Genomic DNA, 6,000 nt, shown 5'->3' on the forward strand with positions numbered 1-6,000 from the left:
GTTCCTTCATTTGTTTTTTCACTATAACCATGAGAATAGATGAGTAGAACCAAAAAAATGTATATGTAGTCCAAGCTTCTCTGGGCATGTTTTGAGCATGCCCAATGTGCCTACCATGGTACCCACTGTCTTCCCTATTAAAGGGGTGGGGATAAGCCATATCCACTGTTCCACCAGCTGTCTCAAAAAACAAAACCCATGTAACAAGTATAAGAAGTTAAGAAAAAAATTCCTAAATTATCTATGATGGAGGAGAAATGTGTCTCATTCCATACTTTTTGAATCCATTGCTTCTGGAGATGGAAAGCATATGTCATGATTAGTCATTGTGTTGAGAATTCTTAAGTTTTTCGAAGTTATTTGTCTTTACAATATTGTTGTTATTGTATATGTAACACTGTGGAGCTTTTACAAAGGAGTGATAACTTCAAAAGATAACAGAAAATACAGAAACTTATTCTTCCAACACAGGGGAGGCATAATTCTACTCCTTATACTGGGCCTCAGTCTCTGGGGACAGGAGGATTCAGTTCACAATTTAGCTTGGATTCTGAAGAACTGCCACTTCCAAGTGGGAATTTCCTTCCTTCCTTCCTTCCTTTCCTTTTCCCTTTCCTTTCCTTTTTCCTTTCCTTTCCTTTCTCCTTTCCTTTCCTTTCTCCTTTCCTTTCCTTTCTCCTTTCCTTTCCTTTCTCCTTTCCTTTCCTTTCTCCTTTCCTTTCCTTTCCTTTCCTTTCCTTTCCTTTCCTTTCCTTTCCTTTCCTTTCCTTTCCTTTCCTTTCCTTTCCTTTCCTTTCCTTTCCTTTCCTTTCCTTTCCTTTCCTTTTTCTTTCCTTTTCCTTTCCTTTTCCCTTTCCTTTTCCCTTTCCTTTTCCCTTTCCTTTTTCCTTTCTTTTCCTTTCCTTTTTCCTTTCCTTTTCCTTTCCTTTCCTTTTTCCTTTCCTTTCCTTTCCTTTCCTTTCCTTTCCTTTCCTTTCCTTTCCTTTCCTTTCCTTTCCTTTCCTTTCCTTTCCTTTCCTTTCCTTTCCTTTCCTTTCCTTTCCTTTCTTTTCCTTTCCTTTCCTTCCTTCTTTTCTTCCTTCCTTCCACAACTAAACATGTCCAAAATAGAACTCATTATTTACCTTATAACCCCTGCCCACTTCCTAACTACCTTATTACCATCAAAGGTAACACCACCTCCCCTGACCCACAGGGTGACAACCTAGGTGTCATCCTCAATGCCTCCCTTTTGCCTCCTTCTACCTTTCAAATCCAGTCTGCTTCAAAAGCCTCTTGATTTTATCTTTGCTATGTCTTCTGAATTTGCCCCCTTATTTTCTCTGACACTGTTACCACTTCAGTGTAGGACCTTACCAGCTCCTACCTGGCTTATTTCAACAGCCTGCTGGTAGATGTTCCTGCCTTAAGATTTTCCCCATGGCAGTTCATCCTCTATTTAGTCAGTAAAGTGATTTCTCCTAAAGTGTAATGTTTGATCATGCACCTCTAGTGGCTCCCTATTACCTTGAGCATCACATACAAAGTCCTTCATTTGGCATTCAAAGTCCTTCATGACCTAGCCTCCTCAAATCTCTCCAGTCTTCTTACATCTCACTCCCTGCTGTGTACTCTTTGGTCCAATGGTATCCGCCTCTAAGATGGTCAACAATTTTTTTTTTTAAAGGTACTTATCTCCTGACTCTGGGCATTTTTTTCAAGCTATCTTTCATGTCTGGAAAGTTCTTCTTTCTTTACTCTGACTACTGATCTCCCTGGCTTTCTTTAAGTTCTACCTAAAATTCCACCTTCTATAGATGCCTTTCCCAACTTCTTTTAATTCTAATACTTCCCCTCTGTTAATTATTTCCTACTTATGCTACATGTAGGTTGGTTGTATATATTTATTTGCTATTTCCTCCTTAGATTGTGAGTTCTTTGAGGATAGTTAACACTTTTTGCTTCTTTTTTTGAGGGAGTATCTCCAGAGTTTAACACAGTGCAATACTTAATATAAGTACATATCATGAGGTTCTGCCACTTGCAAACTGTATGACTGGGCAAGTTCTGGGCCTCAGTTTTCTTATCTGTGCAATCAGACACTTGACTCGTTCACTTTTAAGATAATTTCAGTTGGAATATTCTTTGATTATGTGCTTGTATGTGTACATGCATGAATAAACATCTATAAAACGTAAAGAATTTTTGATACAAACTTGCTTCTGTGCTTGTGTTTGATACTGATGTAGCCTTCCTGGTTTAATTTTGTTCTGGGTACAAATATCAGGGAAATTTTGGAAGAACCTGTTAAACAGAGAATCCTAGAGTATTCTAAATGCAGGAGATTTAAAAATCCCCTACCCAAACTCTTCACTTTACCTAGCATGAAGCTGAGGCTCATAAAGGGGAAGTCATTCCTTTACTAATACAGATAATGCCAGCAAAATAAAACCTATCAACTTAGGGGAATTGTTTTAGGTAGGGTTTTTTTTTAAAATTTATAACTTTTAGCGGCGGGTGGGGGAAAGAAAGGAGGTGATATGACTGTTTTCTTTGTTGTTTTTTTTTAAATATATATTAATATAGGGAACTGTTGGTTAGGAAACTCCCTCTACTAATACAGATCAGCCCTTTCTCTGCACCTCCTAGTATTAGAGAGTTGGTTGCACTAAAAAGTTGAGAGATTCTCTCAGGATTTCACAGCAAGTTTGGATTAGAGGCAGGATTCAAATTATTCATTTTTGCTGTCTGTGTTTCTATTTTTCCAATGGTATTTCTAACCGATTGACAATTAAGGAGGAAAAGGTCCATAAAAGGGTGGGAGAATGTAAGTAGAATTACTCACCAAGTAAACAAGAAACACTCCTTACATCAGTTTAAATGGCACTCTGGAAAATTCATGGGCTTCTAAGTGACCTGGCCCATGGTAACCCAGAAATATTCAAGATAAAATATCAAAGATTAAAGGGATATTATGTGGAAGTTGGAAGGACCTTACAACATCAGATCTGGAAGGGACCTTAGAATAGAACATAAAATATAAGAGCTGACCTTAGAGATCATCTAATTCAATTTATTCATTTTCTAGTTGGAGAAACAGAGTCCTATAGAGATAATACATATGTCCAAGGGCACATAATATATTGTTGGCCTATCTTGAACTCTATAGTTGTATCTCTCAGAACAGGATTTTCCCCCCACTGTAACATGCTTAACTGTTATTCAACTTTTTTCCTTTAAAATATGAAGTCAATGGAGAATAGTCTAGAAAGGAAAGATTTAGGGTTGTTTTTAAATTTTTGAGTACAGCCATTGGTCTCACATTTCTATACTCTTTGGACACCCTGTCGCAGAATTGGATATGTACTAGGTGCTCCATAAATATTTGTTAATTGATTAGCTTACCTGCTGATATTGAAACAATGTTCCTGTGAATGTTTGGCATTTTTCAACAACTTTCATATTATTTGGATCTTAACGAAGGGCCTTTTTAAGATAAGCTAATGAGATCTACTTACAGTTTTTCAGTCTTTCTAATAAGTACAAGAAAGATGCAGCAGGACTTAAGCATGGAGTACTCAGCAGTAAATTCCTTCTAATCCTTTTCACCTCATATGGAAGCTTATTTGGCCTTACTTCCTATAGTTGTAAACCGGCAAAGACTGAATTGTACAGGTTCATTTTTTTTTTCTTTCTTACAAAATGATGCCTACTAGGAGTTTCCAAAATCTTGTAGTGGTCTTCTTGGAAGTACTGAGGAATCCCAGATAATCCTTCTACAATTGGGGAAGTATCCCTTGGAAACCTTTTCAAAATGTTCTCTTTCTTTTCTTCTTCTTCAGTCAACAATAATTTTATGAAATGCATACCTACTATATGCAGGTACTATGCTAGGTGACAAAAAAAAAGACAAAAAGGAAGAAACAATTCTTGCCCTCAAGAAATTTATATTCTATAAGGGAGACAACATACATATACACAACTATGTATAAAATACGCACAAGATAAATTCAAGGTAAAACTAGAGGATATAAAAAGTTGGGGGAAATCAGAAAAGACCTCATATAGCATTTGAGTTGAGCTTGATAGGAAATTAGGGAAAGGTGAAGGTGAGATGGGGGAGCATTCCTTGGGTCTATTCTCCAGATTTTAGATATAAAGCTTGCCTCTCTCCCAAGGATTTCCTTGCTCTGATCCTGTTCTTTGGCAAAGGAGTCCATTTCTCTGCATCTGAGTGCCTGGAAGAAGTCCACATCCTTTTTGAAGAAATTTGAGCAGGTACAGTCTGATTTGTGGTGTATCTTCTAGATATCTTGAGTCTAGGAAACCTAAGAGCCCAAGTCCCAAGTTGAATATCAATAAGTAGTTACCTGGTAGGAGGTCAGCCTGAAATTTTCAGACCCCAGCGTCTCTTGGAGATACTCCAATGGGGATGGGGATCCTCCAGCTCCAAGAAGCTAATTCCAACTAGTTGCTAGCTTTTCTTCACTAGGGCTCTGCCCTCTACTTTGCTTCCTCTCTCCTCTTGCACCTGCTGCCTGAATACACAGACCAGGGCAAACACATTCTTGGGTGGAGCACACTCCCCAACCAGACTTTCAGAAATATTTTCTCTTCCTGACTTTTAGGGCCGCCCTCACTTTTCTAATGGAACAGGGTCATGTGATACCTGTCTTGATGCATCTCTGTGGGCATTCCAACCATCTCCTTCTGCTCTCTATACCTAATGGGCATTTAGCCCAGTGGTTAATTCACTTCCCTGGTGCAGTGGGTCAAAGCCAGAGCCAGGAGAACACGTTTTGTAGGATTTTGCAGTTCAGTCTTGATTGTCAGGCTTATTTACTTCACAATGCCACTTTTTATTTGAAAGAAAATGATCTTATCCCACCCCCCCACTCCATTTACATTTCATCAGTAGGAAGTAGACATATCACTTATAAGTTGCAAATTGGAGAAATGTGCTATCATTGAAAGAGCAATATTCTAGGATCAGAAAATTTGGGTTCTAGAGTTAAATCTCTTTCCTAGTTACTGTTAGATTTGGGGGAAATTATTTCACTTCTTTGGAACTCAGTTTTTTCATCTGTAAAATTAAAAGGCAATAATTATTTATGTCCTTGTAACATTTTGTATGTATTAAGCCCTTTATCCACAATCATCCTGTGAGATGAGTGAACCTGTATTTTATGGATGAGGAAACAGAGGCTTTGAACTCAAGCTTGTAAGGTCAGTAAGTATCAGAGCTAAAATTTAAATATGGTCTTCTGATTCAATGTCCAATGTTCTTTTCACAGCACTGTGGAAAATTTCCTTTTAGTTATAACATTTCACCAAGCTGTGATTTAAAGTCAGACTAGTAATAGTAGGGGATAGAGAATAGAGTTCTGAGCTTCAAGTGTGGAAATCCTAGGTTCAAATCCTGTTTCAGACATGGGGCAAATCATTTGAATTTTCTTAACTTCAAATGCTCATTTATCAAATAAGGAGAATCACAGTAGAGAGCCTATAAAACCCTTTCTGGCTCTAAGTTAATAATGTTATGATTCTACTGAGAATTTCCTGATATTAAAAAAAATATGGATGATGGAGCTATTATAAGATTTTGGAGAGATGAGAAAGAAGGCACACAGGTTGGTAATTATTGGGAGAACTTTCTGTGTCTCCCACCCCCTGCCCAGTATTAATATCAGAAGTATCAGTATCTTCCCAAGATATAATACCTTTGATACCAAATAGGATGAATAGGAAGTATTTGTCATTATCATGGGAGATATCTAGGGCAGTGTCCAAAAAGTAACTGAATTCTTTATGCTCCTGGAGCATTCTTCAGAGACATTTGTTTTGAGATGACATTATGTTTAGAGTGTCAAGGCAACACCACAAGGCTTCCACACTATTCTAAATATATCAGCCTAATAATCTACAGAGGAAAAAAAACAGATGGATGAAGATTGCCCATTGCACAGAGTATGATATGCAATGGAGACCCTATATTAGATAAAGAACTGGACCCAGAATTAC

The 6,000-nt window shown here is 37.7% G+C and overlaps 1 protein-coding gene across 4 annotated transcripts in view; it reads right to left on the reverse strand.

Annotated features, from left to right (window-relative positions):
- Positions 1 to 4,532, reverse strand: part of BCAS1 (breast carcinoma amplified sequence 1) — a 142,998-nt gene extending 138,466 nt beyond the window's left edge. The window contains exon 1 of one of the 4 annotated variants that reach the window (XM_031951651.1): positions 4,350 to 4,532. The gene's annotated coding sequence lies outside the window, so the exon portion shown is untranslated. The remainder of the gene's footprint in view (positions 1 to 4,349) is intronic. The other 3 variants (XM_031951650.1, XM_031951652.1, XM_031951653.1) reach the window with 3 other exon arrangements.
- Positions 4,533 to 6,000: the final 1,468 nt, after the last annotated feature.

The sequence above is a fragment of the Sarcophilus harrisii genome, chromosome 2 (genome assembly GCF_902635505.1).
Source record: "Sarcophilus harrisii chromosome 2, mSarHar1.11, whole genome shotgun sequence".
Taxonomy (NCBI): Eukaryota; Metazoa; Chordata; class Mammalia; order Dasyuromorphia; family Dasyuridae; genus Sarcophilus; species Sarcophilus harrisii.